The 14,495-nt window shown below is 45.2% G+C and overlaps 1 pseudogene; it reads left to right on the plus strand.

The window, feature by feature from the left end:
- The first annotated feature begins 10,805 nt into the window (after window positions 1-10,805).
- Window positions 10,806-12,482, plus strand: LOC149122160 (olfactory receptor 6C74-like; annotated as a pseudogene).
- The last annotated feature ends 2,013 nt before the right edge of the window (window positions 12,483-14,495 follow it).

Below are 14,495 nucleotides of genomic sequence, written 5' to 3' on the forward strand. Positions count from 1 at the left end.
TTTTGCTAACTATAAAATTTCAAGTTAATTATCTTCTTTTAGTAATTAAACATTATGTCACTCCTGTAGCTTCTGGTTAGCATATAATAATCATTCAATTTTTCTTTCTTTACAAGTAATATGTCCTTTTTTTTCTGGTTGATTTTATTACTTGTCTATAGTTCACAGCTATTTGATTATGATTTGTATGAGTGTGGAATTTCTTTGCGCTTAACCTACACAGGGTTTATTCGGTTTCTTGAATCTGTGAGACTATGTGGTTTCCTAAGTTTAGGAAGCTTCTGTGGGGAGCAACCCGGACTAGACTAAGTTACTCGAATTAAGACTTATTCTATGCACCTGCTCTCCCACAATATGGCGCTGGGAGAGGAGAAAACAGCTTCTACCCAGCTGCCTCCAGTTCAACCAATAAACAGTAGGACTTGCTCCTGATTGGAGGAGAGCAGCGTACTCGGCGTGTGGGCAGCCGAGTTGGGATTGGCGGAGGAGGACTATAAAGGAGGAGAGAGACGGCATGCACCAGGAACATCTAAGGGGAACACCTGTGCAGCCCCCAGAGAGCCGGCTGGCGGTGTGCCGCTCCCCTGCGGAAGTGGGGAATGTGGCAGGGGGAGCCGCCCTTCCACGGAGGTGGAAGGGATAGTAGCCAACCCGGGAAGAACCAGCAGCAAACCCGGGGAGGGCCGAGCAGACGAAAGAACAGCGCAGGGTCCTGTGTCGTTCCTCCACGAAGAGGGGGAGCGACAGCTTCCAGTCATTATCTCTTGAAATGTTTTTTTTTTTTTTTTCCAGCACTGAGTTTTTTTCTGCTATCCTGAGACTCTTATGACAAGGATATTAAACCCTTTGTTATTTCTCTACAAATCTCCGAGTTTTCGTTCATTTGCTTTAAATCTTTTTTTGTTTCAGTTTCAAGGTTTGAATATTTCTACTGATCTATTTCAGTTTAATTCCCATTTAATCTCTAATATCCAGTATGTGTTGGGACTCATTCTATGAGTTTTCTGTATCAGTTATTGTATTTTTTCAGGACTGATATTTCTGTTTTGTTCTTCTTTGGTCATAACTGAGTCCTATTTTTCTGCTAATTTTAGAGTGCTTGCAATTGTATATTGAAGCATTTTTAAATAGTTTGTTTAAAATGTTTGTTAAATATTTACATTTGTACCATTGTAGTGTTTGTGTCTCTTGATCATCTTTCTCCCATGAGAATTGAAATTTCCTTGGTTCTTTACTTGCTGAGTAATTATGGACTAGGAATCATGCATATGGCCTGCAAACTTTAAAAAAGATTTATTTTATGTAACTGAAAAGCAGAGTTAGGGAGGGAGGGAGGCAGAGAGAGAGAGATAAGAGAGAGAGAGAGAGAGAGAAATCTTCTACCTTCTGGTTCACTCCCAAAATAACTGCAATAGCCTGGGCTGGGCCAGGCTGAACCCAGGAGCCAGGAGAGTCATTCGGGTCTCCCACGTGGATGTAGGGGTCTAAGCACTTGGGCCATATCCCACTGCTATCCTAGGTGCATTTGCAGGGAGCTGGATTGGAAGAGGCACAGCTGAGACTGAAATTGGCTCTAAAATGGGATGCTGGCATCACAGGTGGCAGCTTAACCTGCTGTGCCACAATGCTGGCCCCAGCTTGCAAACTTTTAAATTCCTTTGGTGAATGGTGATATATTTAATTTAGCAAGAAATTGATTGGTTAAGTTCAGGGCAAAAGTCCCATCTCATCTTCTGTAGGAAGTGGCTTCATCATCAGTTCAGTTCTCAAAACCATCACAAGAGCTATTCGATGCTTCATTATACTGGTTAGCAGCAGATCCAATCATACATGGTTTTGTATTAAGCTTTGAAATTGTTTAAAAATTTAGTGTCTTCTTTTCCTGAGGTCTCTTTCATAATCTTCCCAACACATTTAGTTCCCTGAGGCTTCCCTTCAGGTGCTGTAGTCGGGAGCGTGGAGCCTCACGGTTCTCTGTGCTCACTCCTGTGACTGCACCTGTGTCCTGGACCAGGCTTCAAGAGGCCCAGGGATCAAAAGCCAGGGTACACTCACCACTGCTGTGGTGGGATTTTAGGTTTCTGTCTTTCCAATCCTGCTACTACTGCTTATTTTCAGAGTTCTGGAATAGCTGATCTATACACCCTCTTTGATGACTACCTTTAGTAGTAGAGAAGGATGGAATGTGTAGAACTGGCTTCTACCATTGCTCTGGAGTCCTTGATTTCTGCACATAACTTGCACCCAGTCTTGGACCTCCAGTTTGTTTGTTTGTTTGTTTGTTTTAAAGAGCTAGAGCCTGCCATTCCTTGATTTCTATTTCTATTGGCTTTTTAAAAGATTTATTTATTTGAAAGTGTTATACACAGAGAGAAGGAGAGGCAGAGAGAGAGAGAGAGAGAGAGGTCTTCCATCCAATGGTTCAGTCCCCAATTGCCTCTCAGTAACTCTGCCTTTCAAATAAACAAATCTTAAAAAATATATAGTGATACTTCCCTTACTCCCTCTTTCTTCCTCCCTCCCTCTCTTCCTTCCTTCCATGTCTTTCACCTTTGATGTTTTATACCTCCTCCTGTTACCTCATTTTCCTTCTTCCCCAGTACAGGCCCTATACTGAGTCACTATATTGTGCAAATAATTTTTATGTTGTAACTTCCTTGCCAGCCCTACCCTGAGCACCACCTGAGGTTCAGGGAGGCGTTTTAAGGAAGGCCTGATAACTACTTCCCTGCACTAATGATCCAGCACATCAGCAGGGCAATGCAGCCAAGATTGTATGATTTCCCCACGGGTATATAAGTTTCACAAGAAAACATTTTCAAGTTAAACTAAACAGTGGAGAAACCACTCCCTAAAGACTTAATTATTTGCTCCTTTATCACCCTGAGCAACAAGGAGGCTGGGAAATGAACTTGGCACCTTCCATGTGAAGCCCAATGGGCAGAGAAATCCCGTGTGGCAGCTCCTTACTTGGCATCCAGGAGGACACGGGCCCCAGACAGCCCTGGAGAGCTCTGTGCCAGCCTGCACGTGTGGCATCACAGTTACCACTAACAGCTCTGCAGCCATGTCTGTTCACAGCCTCAGGACCAGCTGGCACTAAGTAGGCAAGTTAACCTCCTCTGCCTCTCTCCCACTCCACTTCCTCTGGGCCCTCTTGCTACAAGCAGCTGGGTTTAATAAGCACCTCCTTTAAGCCTCTTGGTGCTCTGGGTGATCCTTGCCATGTTGTGGATGGAAGCTAGTTATAGCCGTGGATTCATCTCTCTGATACTTCACTGAACACTGCGCTTAGTGGGAGAGGCTTGGAGTGAGTGTCAAAGGAATGAAATCTAGCACTGATTCTTAAAGCGTGGGCCCTGGGTCAGTAGCAATACACCAACTTGAAGCTTGTTAACAACGCGTTAGCAATGTGGGTCCCAGCCACAGAATTAGAAACTCCTGGCCAGGGGTGGGGAGTGTGGGCAAAATCTGTGATTTAAAAAATCCTCTGAATGATGTGAGAGTACTTTAAAAAGCTTCTGGAGGAATGAAATTAAAAGATAAGTTTATGGAGCTGACACTGTGGCGCAGCAGGTTGAAGCTCTGGCCTGCAGCGCCGGCATCCTGTGGGGGCACCTGTTCTGGCTGTTGCACTTCCAATCCAGGTCCCTGCTAATGGGCCTGGGAAAGCAGCAGAGGATGACTCAAGTCCTTGGGCCCATAATGGGAGACCCGGCTGAAGCTCCTGGCTCCTGGCTTCAGATTGGCTCAGCTCTGGCTGTTGTGGCCATTTGGGGAATGAACCAGTAGATAGAAGACCTCTCTCTCTCTCTCTCTGTAACTTTGTCTTTCAAATAAATAAAACACATCTTTTTTTATAAAGATGTTTATTTTTATGCAAAAATTTGAAATCTATTGTAGTCTTTTCATAATATATTTATTCCTTGAGATTTTAAGATCTTCAGACTGATGTTTTATAAAGCTTTATTTATTTGCAAGGCAGGGTTACAGAGAGAGAGATCTTCCACCTGGTGGTTCCCTCCCAAAATAATCACAATGGCTGGGGCTGGGCCAAGCCAAAGCCAGGAGCCAGGAGCTTCATCCAGGTCTCTCACAGGGGAACAGGGGCCTGAGTACTTGGGCCATCTTCCGCTGCTTTCTCAGATGCATTAGCAGGGAGCTGGATTAAAAGTGGATCAGCTGGGACTCGAACCAGTGTGCGTATAGGATGCCAGCACTGCAGGCTGGGGCTTTAACCCGTTGCCCACAGCGCTGGCCCCTGATAATCACTGTTTTACACACTAGACTTCATAAATATGGCATCATCTAATCTCCAGGTATAGTCCACTCAGATAACTTGTTGAACCCTTCCACCGTTCTGACCATCTTACATACTTGGGTTGGGTCCCAGATGGTTTTATTAACATAATGCATTGTAGGTAATCTGACTCATTACGCCTGAGATGGAAATAGAATTATATGCTGCGTTAGAATTTGTAGTTGAACAAAGTTTGTCTCATTTACAAAGCATCCTCCCAAATCATCCTAATCTTTAAGAGAAATACCGAATAACTAAATAAAACTTCCATTACATGAAAAATCCTCCTTCACTTCAGAGGAATTTTGAGCCAGTGAAAAAAGCCTGTAACAGTAGAGGAACTGAGCCTGATGCTCCTGCATTGGGATTTCCTTGCAAACAGCATGAAATAAATCACATAAAGGCACATCAGCTCTTCTGAAGGTAGGGTCACCTGGAAAACTCAAATATTTTTTACAAGTTTCCTCAAAATTATCATACAAGATATGAGATTATTTGAGCAGTAAAGAACCAGAGGAGATATTTTGTTGTTAACTCCTAACTGCCTCCACAGAGTTCCTCCCCTTAGACTAGACTCAGAGTGTTTGCAACAGTTAAAAATATTTTTCACTTAAATGTCACTATTCAGATTATTATAATACTTCATTTTGTAGTATTTTGTTTCTGAAGAACAACCATTATTTCAATGTTTTGAAAGTATTTTATTTTCTTACAAAATTACTATTTGCTTATAAATTATATGAAAATATCAGCTTGAATTGAGCATTTACTTTTTCCATTCTCCGTTTTGCGGGGAGGGGGACTATGCCTTACATTTCTTGAAATGCATCTTGATAAGTTTAAAGTTTAATTAGTTTCACATACCTGTACACTTGTGTAACCATCACCTTAATTAAGATATGGATCATTTTTGCATTTCCCAAAACTCTCCTATTTTTTCTCAATTATAGATGGCCTTTCACCCAGTAGAAAACCATTGTTCTTGTTTCCATCACTGTACACTAGTATTCCCTATTTTAAGCTTCAGATAAATTAAACATAGGCGATGTACTCTTTGTCTGGCTTCTTTCATACTTCCAGTTTCTGAGCTACTTACATGATGTACATAGCAGCGGTTGGTTTAATTTTATTGCTAACTTGTAATCCACTGTCATGATGACTGCTGATTTTAACTATTTTTCCTTGGACGCATCCATTCTTCCACACATCATCTTTGATGAAGCATTGCTACCAATGTTTCCCGTTTCTTTATTGGATTTATTATCTTATTGAATTATGAGCATTCTTTATTTGGATATGTCATTTTTCCAAGATATACATTTGGAAAGTATTTTCTCAAAGTCTGTGGCTTGATTTTAATTCCCTAATTATTTTTTTTTTTGAAATAGACTTTAAAAAAAAGACTTCTTCCTCACTTCTGTGAGTTTCTGTCATTTTACTTTAAACTTTTGCATGGAATTGTGTCTTCGATGGGTACTCAGAAACTGTAATGTCCTGCCTTGATCTGTTGTAATCTAAAATTAGCTATTGCTTTTACCACTTCCCCAATTGTCTTAGGACTTCAGAATGCTAAATCCACACATGCCCTCCCAATTTTTGCACTTTATTGTCATCTATTTACTCCCACATACTTCAAAAATTCCACAAGTAATCCCATATGTCTATACATCCAGTGCTGTTTTAATCTGACCCACACATTCAGTCTTTCAAATGCCCTTTACCCCTTCCTGCATTTTAAGCAGTCCATCTGCTATAATTTTCACAAGGTCTAAAAAATCCTATAAAATGATTTAATGCACATCTGTTGGTGAGAAAGTCATAGCTGCTTTCTCTGTTTATACCACAACAATTGTTTTTTAAATTTGCTGTGTACTATAAAGTGAAGAAACTTTACATGCAGACAAAATGAAGAGGCCTACATAACCAAATCAACATATGGAACATTTCTAACACCCCAAAAGGCTTCTTCATGCCTCATTCAAAGGGAAACCATGATTCTGAACACCTTTGTCATATTAGTGTCATCAGTTTAGGAAACTTTGTATACGTGGAAGCACGCCATATGCTCTCTTTTGTGTCAGACTTACTTCACTCTGTATTATGTCTGTAAGAACAATCCTGGCCGTTGGATGCATCACTGGTTTATTATTTTTACTATGTACAGCCTTCTACCATACAAATATGATCTTGTAGTCTATCTACTGGTGGAAAACAGTTTCTTTTTCTTTTTTTCTTTCAATTTTTAAGTTTTGGGTTACCTTGTAATGCTTTCAGCATTTTAAGAGGTACGATGCAGAATTCCAACACACACACACAAAGCCAAGCCTGCAGGCAGCCAGCCCTTCCATTCCCTCACCGTTGTGTGCACGTGCATTTGCAGACTCCTGGCCCTCCCTTCCAGCAGCTTATAAAGATTGTTGCGCATCATGCCAGGGGATCCCAATACAATCTCATCAAGGTTGCATGTACCAATGCCATCTCACTAGTCCCAGTGATCCATTTCAGTTCACAATTGATCATAATGATAGGACTAAGAGTCAAAGGGATCACACAAACAAGACTAATGACTGCAAATACTAGCTGATAGAATGAAAAAAGGGAGAGAACGATCCAACATGGGAAGCAAGATACACAGCAGACTCATAGAATGGCAGATGTCCTAAACAGCACTCTGGTCTCAGAATCATCCCTTAAGGCATTTGGATCCGGCTGAAAAGCCCATGAGACTATTTCAGGCATGGAAAGCCAAGACACTCTGGCAAAAAAAAAAAAATGACCTAAATGAAAGATCTCTGCTAGTGAGATCCCAGTGGAAAGAACAGGTCATCAAAGAAGGAGGTACCTTTCTCTGAAAGTAGGAGAGAACTTCCACTTTGACTATGACCTTGTCTAAATATGATCAGAGTCAGCGAACTCAAAAGGCCTCCATAGCCTTGGCAACTCATGACAAGAGCCTAGGGTGATTACTGACACTATAAACAAGAGTGTCAATTTGTTAAGTCAACAACAGGAGTCACTATGCAATTACTCCTCATGTACGATCTCTGTCCTATGTACATCATGTACATCATGATTTAATGCTATAACTTGTTCTCAAACAGCATTTTACACTTTGTGTTTCTGTGTGGGTGCAAACTGTTGAAAGCTTTACTGAATATATGCTAAATTGATCTTTTGTATATAAAGATAATTGAAAATGAATCTTGATGTGAATGGAAGGAGAGAGGGAGTGGGAGAGGGGAGGGTTGTGGGTGGGAGGGAAGTTATTGGGGGGGGGGAGTCATTGTAATCCATAAGCTGTACTTTGGAAATTTATATTCATTAAATAAAAGTTAAAAAAATTAAAAAATAAATAAAAAATAAAAAATAAAGAATGTTGCACGTCACAGAAGGCCACAGACATCCCACTGTGCTGCAGGACCCCAGGGCCCTGTTACGTTCACCCTACTGCGTGTTGATCCCTTCCCTCTAGTAACCATTATTTTAACTCTGATCAAATATAAGTGTAATTATTATATACATAAATACTGGCCTACTATGCTACAGCCCTGGCCCCGTGTTACTTCTTAAATGGTGCACTGAGGTGTACCACCAGGAATAGTTGCGGTCGCCATGGATCCTGTGCCACTGAAGTGTTGAGGGGATAAAAACTGAGAGGACAGAGAGTGGTCTTTGGTAGAAGGACTCCAAGTTGCAGCCATGAAGACTGTGGCCAGAGTGTTAATGAGAGAGCAGTGGAAGGATGGCCCATCAACCCAGACCTTCACGTTTCTAGAACTGCCATGTACCTGGCACCACCCAGTGACAGGCTGGCAAACACAGTAATATTCTTTCTACATGTTTAAAAGATTTTCCCTAAAGCCAGCTGTATAGCCGGTGCACCCTGTGTCTGTGTAGCTGTCCGTTTCTCACACCTTCCTATCAGAACAGGTGCCAAGCCACCCTCTTCCTGATTTCTCACCATCATCTTGGTTTGGGGACTTGTTAGGGAGACAGATACCTCTGCACCATGAAAGCTGGCACGCACCACGCTAGAGTTTCAGTGTGGACGTTTACCCTGAGTCGGTAGCACCATTCTCATTGGGACTCTGAAGCCCTCAGGAAACGGAAAAACTGGCAGAGAACACATGGACACAAGGGAGCAATCAACACAGAGGCAGGCCGGGCACTCTTGCTCTCAAAAGTGACCACTTAGCTGGCTCTGGGGAGCGAGTGCTGCCTGCATTTTCTGCCCCTGCTCTCAGCTCCTAGAGAGGTTTGGCCGCCTGAGCTGTCTGCTCGCTGGCTGGAGACAGCCTGCTCGTGCACGCCCTGTTGCTTCGTGTGGGAGGTTCTCATCTCATGCAGTGGGACACGGAAAGGTGGGGTAATGAGAGAGGGATAGTGCGCATCAGGGAGGGGGCGTGCTGTGGAGTAGCTGTGTGGAGACAAGTGAGTGTGTCGGGGGTGCCCCTACAGCTCACAGGCCTGCACCTGACCTCACAGGTGCACAGAGAGCGAGGCTGCCTGTTGGGCTGGGGCAGAGCCAGATCTTGCACCAGAGCCCCGAGCACTGGCCCAGACTTGGGGGGCTGTGAAATGTGATGCTTTCGCCTGTTTCCCCCTTTCCGGGGCTTCCCTAGTCAAGGCTGCCATGGAAGACAGCACCCTGTATTGATGTGAAGCCTTCTGCACTACAGAAAGCATGGGGACAGGCTGTGTCTGTCAGGGACACTGGGGAGACAGATGCACAGTCGCCCCTGTCCGGGACAGCAGGAGCTGGCTAATGGGTCTCCTTCCTCTCCTTGCCGTCAGACCTGGACAAGCTCCTCACGTCTTGGAAGAGATTACCTAGAGGAGGAGGAAGTAGTGCCCTCGGAGGTGGGCTTCGTGCACCCACTGCTGTCTCCTGGAGCAGAGGCAGAGGTGCCTAAGGCCGCCCTCTGTGCAGTGAGCTCAGGGGGGTTGCCTGAACCAGCCCAGGGCAGGCTAGTGAGACAGACACACTCCGCCCTGCTGAGCTTCAGCGTGGGATGGAGATACCAGAGCCAGATGCCATCAAAGAGAACTGGTCCAGGCAGGCGGCTGGAAGGAGAAGGAAGCTGGTGTAGCTTTGATGTAAACGGGGGGAGGGTACCAAGGTCCTGGAATGACCGTCCTAAGTGGGCTGAGCCTGAGAACGACCGTCGCTCCCATCTCTCTTACCGGCCAGCCTGGAGCCCCAGAAGAGCAAGGGAAGTCCTAGTCTATGTCCCCAAGCAGCATCTGGGGTCCCTGTTCATCTCACATCGCTCTGTAAGGCGGCTGAGCTGAAACCGTCCATCTGCAACACCCGGTTGTGGGTTTGTCGTTCCAAAGTTTCGTGGTTTGTCGGTGAAATTAACTGAAGGATGGAAAGAAAGTAAGACAAATGAAGTTTCACTGCATGTAAATTGGAGGTGTTGCAGCAATGGATCTGTTAATAATATTTTATCACAACATTTGAAAGTAAGGGCTTTGGGTCTGGACAGGTCCAGCTCTGCATGTACCAGCTGTGTGAGCCCACCTCCCTGGGACACTTTAAACCCCAATTTCTCCTTCTGTAGAGGAAGGGGTGGGGGGGCAACCTAAGACGATGATTACGGAGAATAGGAGAAATAGTGAATTGAGGTTTTGTGCCTTAGTAAAGCCTTCAGCAAATTATGATCACGATGGGATCATGATATGAATGGAAGAAGTTTTGCATATTCTTAAAAGCTCTTGGTCAAAGAGAACATTACTGAAGTTGCATTTTGTGTTTATTGACATTATGTGCTTTATTTATGAATTGGCATTAGAGGTACAATAGAGTGTCTTAGAATTATGCAAACTCGCCGGCGCCACAGCTCACTAGGCTAATCCTCCGCCTTCAGCGCCGGCACACCGGGTTCTAGTCCTGGTCGGGGTGCCGGATTCTGTCCCGGTTGCCCCTCTTCCAGGCTAGCTCTCTGTTGTGGCCAGGGAGTGCAGTGGAGGATGGCCCAAGTGTTTGGGCCCTGCACCCCATGGGAGACCAGGAGAAGCACCTGGCTCCTGCCATCGGATCAGTGCAGTGTGCAAGCCGCGGCGGCCATTGGAGGGTGAACCAACAGCAAAAGGAAGACCTTTCTCTCTCTCTCTCTCACTGTACACTCTGCCTGTCAAAAAATAAAAATTAATAAAAAAGAATTATGCAAATGCCTGTAACCCTGTCTACAGGACACGGTGTATTGTACAGCACACTATTGACTGTAATATCACAGCCTTTGAGGCGCACATAGGTAACACTATGTCACACCCAAGATGGTTGCACTCCTCATCTTATTTAACTCTTAGAACATGAACAGGGTCCCGTCATCACCTTTGTGGGGAGCAAGTGGGAGCAACTCGGACTAGACTAAGTTACTGGAATTAAGACTTATTCTATGCATCTGCTCTCCCACAATATGGTGCTGGGAGAGGAGGAAACAGCTTCTACACAGCTGCCTCCAGTTCAACCAATAAACTGTAGGACCTGCTCCTGATTGGAGGAGAGCAGCGTGCTCAGCGTGCGGGTAGCAGAGTTGGGATTGGTGGAAGAGGACTATAAAGGAGGAGAGAGACACTATGCACCAGGAACACCTGGGGAACATCTATCTGAAGGAACACCTGTGCAGCCCCCGAGAGAGCCGGCCGGCGGTGTGCCGCTCCCCCGCGGAAGTGGGGAAAGTGGCAGGGGGAACCGCCCTTCCATGGAGGTGGAAGGACGGTAGCCAACCCGGGAAGAACCAGCAGCAAATCCGGGAAGGGCCGAGCAGACAAAAGAACAGCGCAGGGTCCTGTGTCGTTCCTCCACGAAGACGGGGAGCGACAACCTTCATTTCACAGAGGGTGAAAGTAACGTTCCCAAGAGCCAACTAGCTTCCCAAAGATGACCGCGCTCCCAGTTCTCGGAGCCACTGTGGGTTCAGCTTCTTCTGCAGCGGGGCACCAGCTCGCCTCTTCCATCCCAGCGGGTCTTCTTCCCAGGCAGCCAAACATCTTGATCTCGAGCGCTCTATGATCTCTGTTACAGATGAGACTTGGGTGTTGCTGCTGTGGACAGAGCTGCCCATGGAAACCGGGAACAGGATAAGTGTCCAGGAATTCACCCTGGAGGGGTTTCCCGCTACCCAGCACCTGGGGAAGGTCCTCTTCCCAGTGCACCTGCTGGCGTACCTAGCGTCCATGACAGGAAATGCAGTCCTAGTCACCATCACCTGTGCGGATGCCCGGCTCCAGACACCCATGTGCTTTCTCCTCTGCATCTTCTCCTTCTGTGAGTGTAGCTTCACAAGCACGGTTATTCCCAGTTGCTGGCCATCTTCCTTTCAGGCAGGCAAACGAGTTCCTTTGCTGCCTGTTTCACACAAGCCTTTGTCTGTGTTTCTAGGAGCCTCAGGGCTCCTCCTCGTCACTGTGATGTCTCTGGCCGCTGGGTGGCCATCTGAGGCCTCTGCATGACCCCAGCATCATGAACCTGCGGACTTGCTTCCTGCTGGTCACTGCCTGCTTTGCCGCAGGCTTCACTCTCACCAGTGCTCTCGTGGGGAAGGTGTCTCAGCTGTCCTTCTGCGGCCCTCACGTCATCCCCCATTTCTTTTGTGACCTCGGCCCTCTGACCCATCTCTCCTGTACTGACACCTGATCTGTAGAAATGCTGGTCTTTGGCCTGGCTTTGCTTATCATTTTGACATCCCTCCTTGTCACCGTCACCGCGTACAGCAACATTGTAGTCACCATCGTGCGGCTCCCATCAGCCAGGGAGCGACAGGACGCTTTCCCCACCTGCTCGTCTCACCTCATCATCCTCTCTCTCATGTACGGCAGCTGCGTCTTTATATACATGAAACCGAAGCAGAAGAGCAGGCTGGACTCCAACAGAGAGGCCGCCCTCGTGAACACGGTGCTGACCCCAGTGCTGAACCCTGTCATCTACACCCTGCGCAACAAGCAGGTGCACCAGGCTCTCAGGGAGACTATGCACAGAATGAAAATATCAAGATAAAAGTTGCTTGTCCCTGAGGTGGAGAGTTTCAGAGAGCAGTTTGTCCGCAGTCCACCTGATGGACAGGTCTACAGTGGAGCATCTCTGGGAAGCTCACTTTCTCTGTGTTTGCTCATCCCCTGCACAGTGACACCTCTGTTTGCTCAGGGCCACATTTTACTCTGGGGTGCAACTACCCTCTCCCTCAATATCCCATGAATTGGATGATCACAGGTTTTAATTGTAAAATCCTTTTCTGAATTTTCTTAATGCAGATTTTTCTTTATTGAGGAACATAGGACTTTGGTACGTCAAATAAAACGAATTTCCATGGAAGGGAAAATATTTAAGAAAATATTTAAGAGCTGGACTGGAAGAGGTGCAACCTGGACAGAATCCGGTGCACTGACCAGCACTAGAACCTGGGGTGCCGTTGCCGCAGGCAGAGGATTAGCCTAGTGAACCGTGGTGCCGGCCCATGATGATTCTAACCCCCACCTCCCTCCCACCCATACTCCTGCCTTTCTTCCTCTCTCTCCCTTGCCCATTCTTATTTTTTACAGAGATCAATTTTCAGTTAATTTTTATATTCATAAGATTAGCCCTACACTAATAGAGAGTTCACCAATTAGTATGAAGAAAAACAAAAAGACAAAAACAAACAGGAGAAACATTGTTCCCTGACAACCAAGGCAAGGGCTGTCCAAAACCTTAGCATGGGGCCGGTGCGGTGGCATAATGGGTAAAGCCACCGCCTGCAGTGCCGGCATCCCACATGGGCACCAGTTTGAATCCCAGCTGCTCCACTTCGGATCCAGCTCTCTGCTATGGCCTGGGAAAGCAGTAGAAGATGGCCCAAGTCCTTGGGCCCCTGCACCTGTGTGGTAGACCCTGAAGAAGCTCCTGGTTTGGCGCAACTCCAGCTGATGTCGCCATCTGGGGAGTAAACCATGGGATGGAAGACCTCTCTCTCTCTCTCTCCCTCTCTCTCTCTCTCTCTCTCTTTGTCTCTCTCTCTGTCTCTCTGTGTAACTCTGAATTTCAAATAAATAAATAAATCTTAAAACAACCTTAGCATCTCAAAGTGTCAGTTTCACTCCTGTAGATTACATATTAAGTACTCTATTAGTTACCACAGATCAGAGAGACCATATTTGTATTTGTCTTTTTGTGACTGGCTTGTTTCACTATGTATAATGATTTCCAGTTGCGTTCATTTTGTTGCAAATATTTTAAAATATTAACTTATGTATTGTAAAGGCAAAGTTACAGAAAGAGAGGAAGAGAAAGAGATCAATCTTCCATCTGCTGGTTCACTCCCCAAAGGGCTCCAACGGTTAGGGTTGGGTGAAATAGAAGCCAGGAGCCAAGTGCCTCTTCCAGGTCTCCTACATGGGTGCAGGGGCCCAGGCACTTGGGCCATCTTCTACTGCTTTCCCAGGCCATAGCAGAGAGCTGGATCAGAAGTGGAGCAGCTGGGACTTGAACCAGCATGCATAATGGGATGTGATTGTCTCAGGCAGTGTCCTTCCTGCTGTGCCACCACGCCAGCCCCCATTTGTACAATTTCTTCCAAAGAATCAAGGTGATAGAATCTTTAGTCATTTGTTTATCTACTTTATGTTACTAATGAAAATAACTGAAACAAACACTTTTTTTTTCTTGGTGAATTTTTCTTTCAGCTATAATATTGTCTTCTGACTACCTACATGAAAACCAACAATTCCCTCATCCAATGTTTAACCTCTGTGTGATTTTAGCTCCTATTTGTGTTTGTTTTATCTTCAGACAGAGTACTCCAAAAAAGATTAATATCACTTTGCTTTTGTTTTTAACCCAAATTCCGAGGATAGATAATCAGAAGTAATTTTTTAAAGAAACTTTATCGATATAAAGTGAACAGATTTCATGTGTTTCATATGTACAGGTTTAGGACTGAGCACAGTGATACCTCCCAGCCCACCCTCCCTCCCGACCATCCTCCTTCCTCTCTTATTTTTTCTTTTAATTTTTACAATGACATACTTTCAGTTTATTTTATAATCACAAGCTTAACCCTCCACTAAGTAAATAATTCAATAAATATTAAGTAGAAACAACCACTGTTCCTTTTTTTTTTTTTTTTTTTTTTTTTTTTTTTTTTGACAGGCAGAGTGGACAGTGAGAGAGAGAGACAGAGAGAGAAAGGTCTTCCTTTGCCGTTGGTTCACCCTC

This window comes from Oryctolagus cuniculus, chromosome 15 (genome assembly GCF_051225735.1).
Source record: "Oryctolagus cuniculus isolate XC-2025 breed Fujian yellow rabbit chromosome 15, ASM5122573v1, whole genome shotgun sequence".
NCBI classification, from domain to species: domain Eukaryota; kingdom Metazoa; phylum Chordata; class Mammalia; order Lagomorpha; family Leporidae; genus Oryctolagus; species Oryctolagus cuniculus.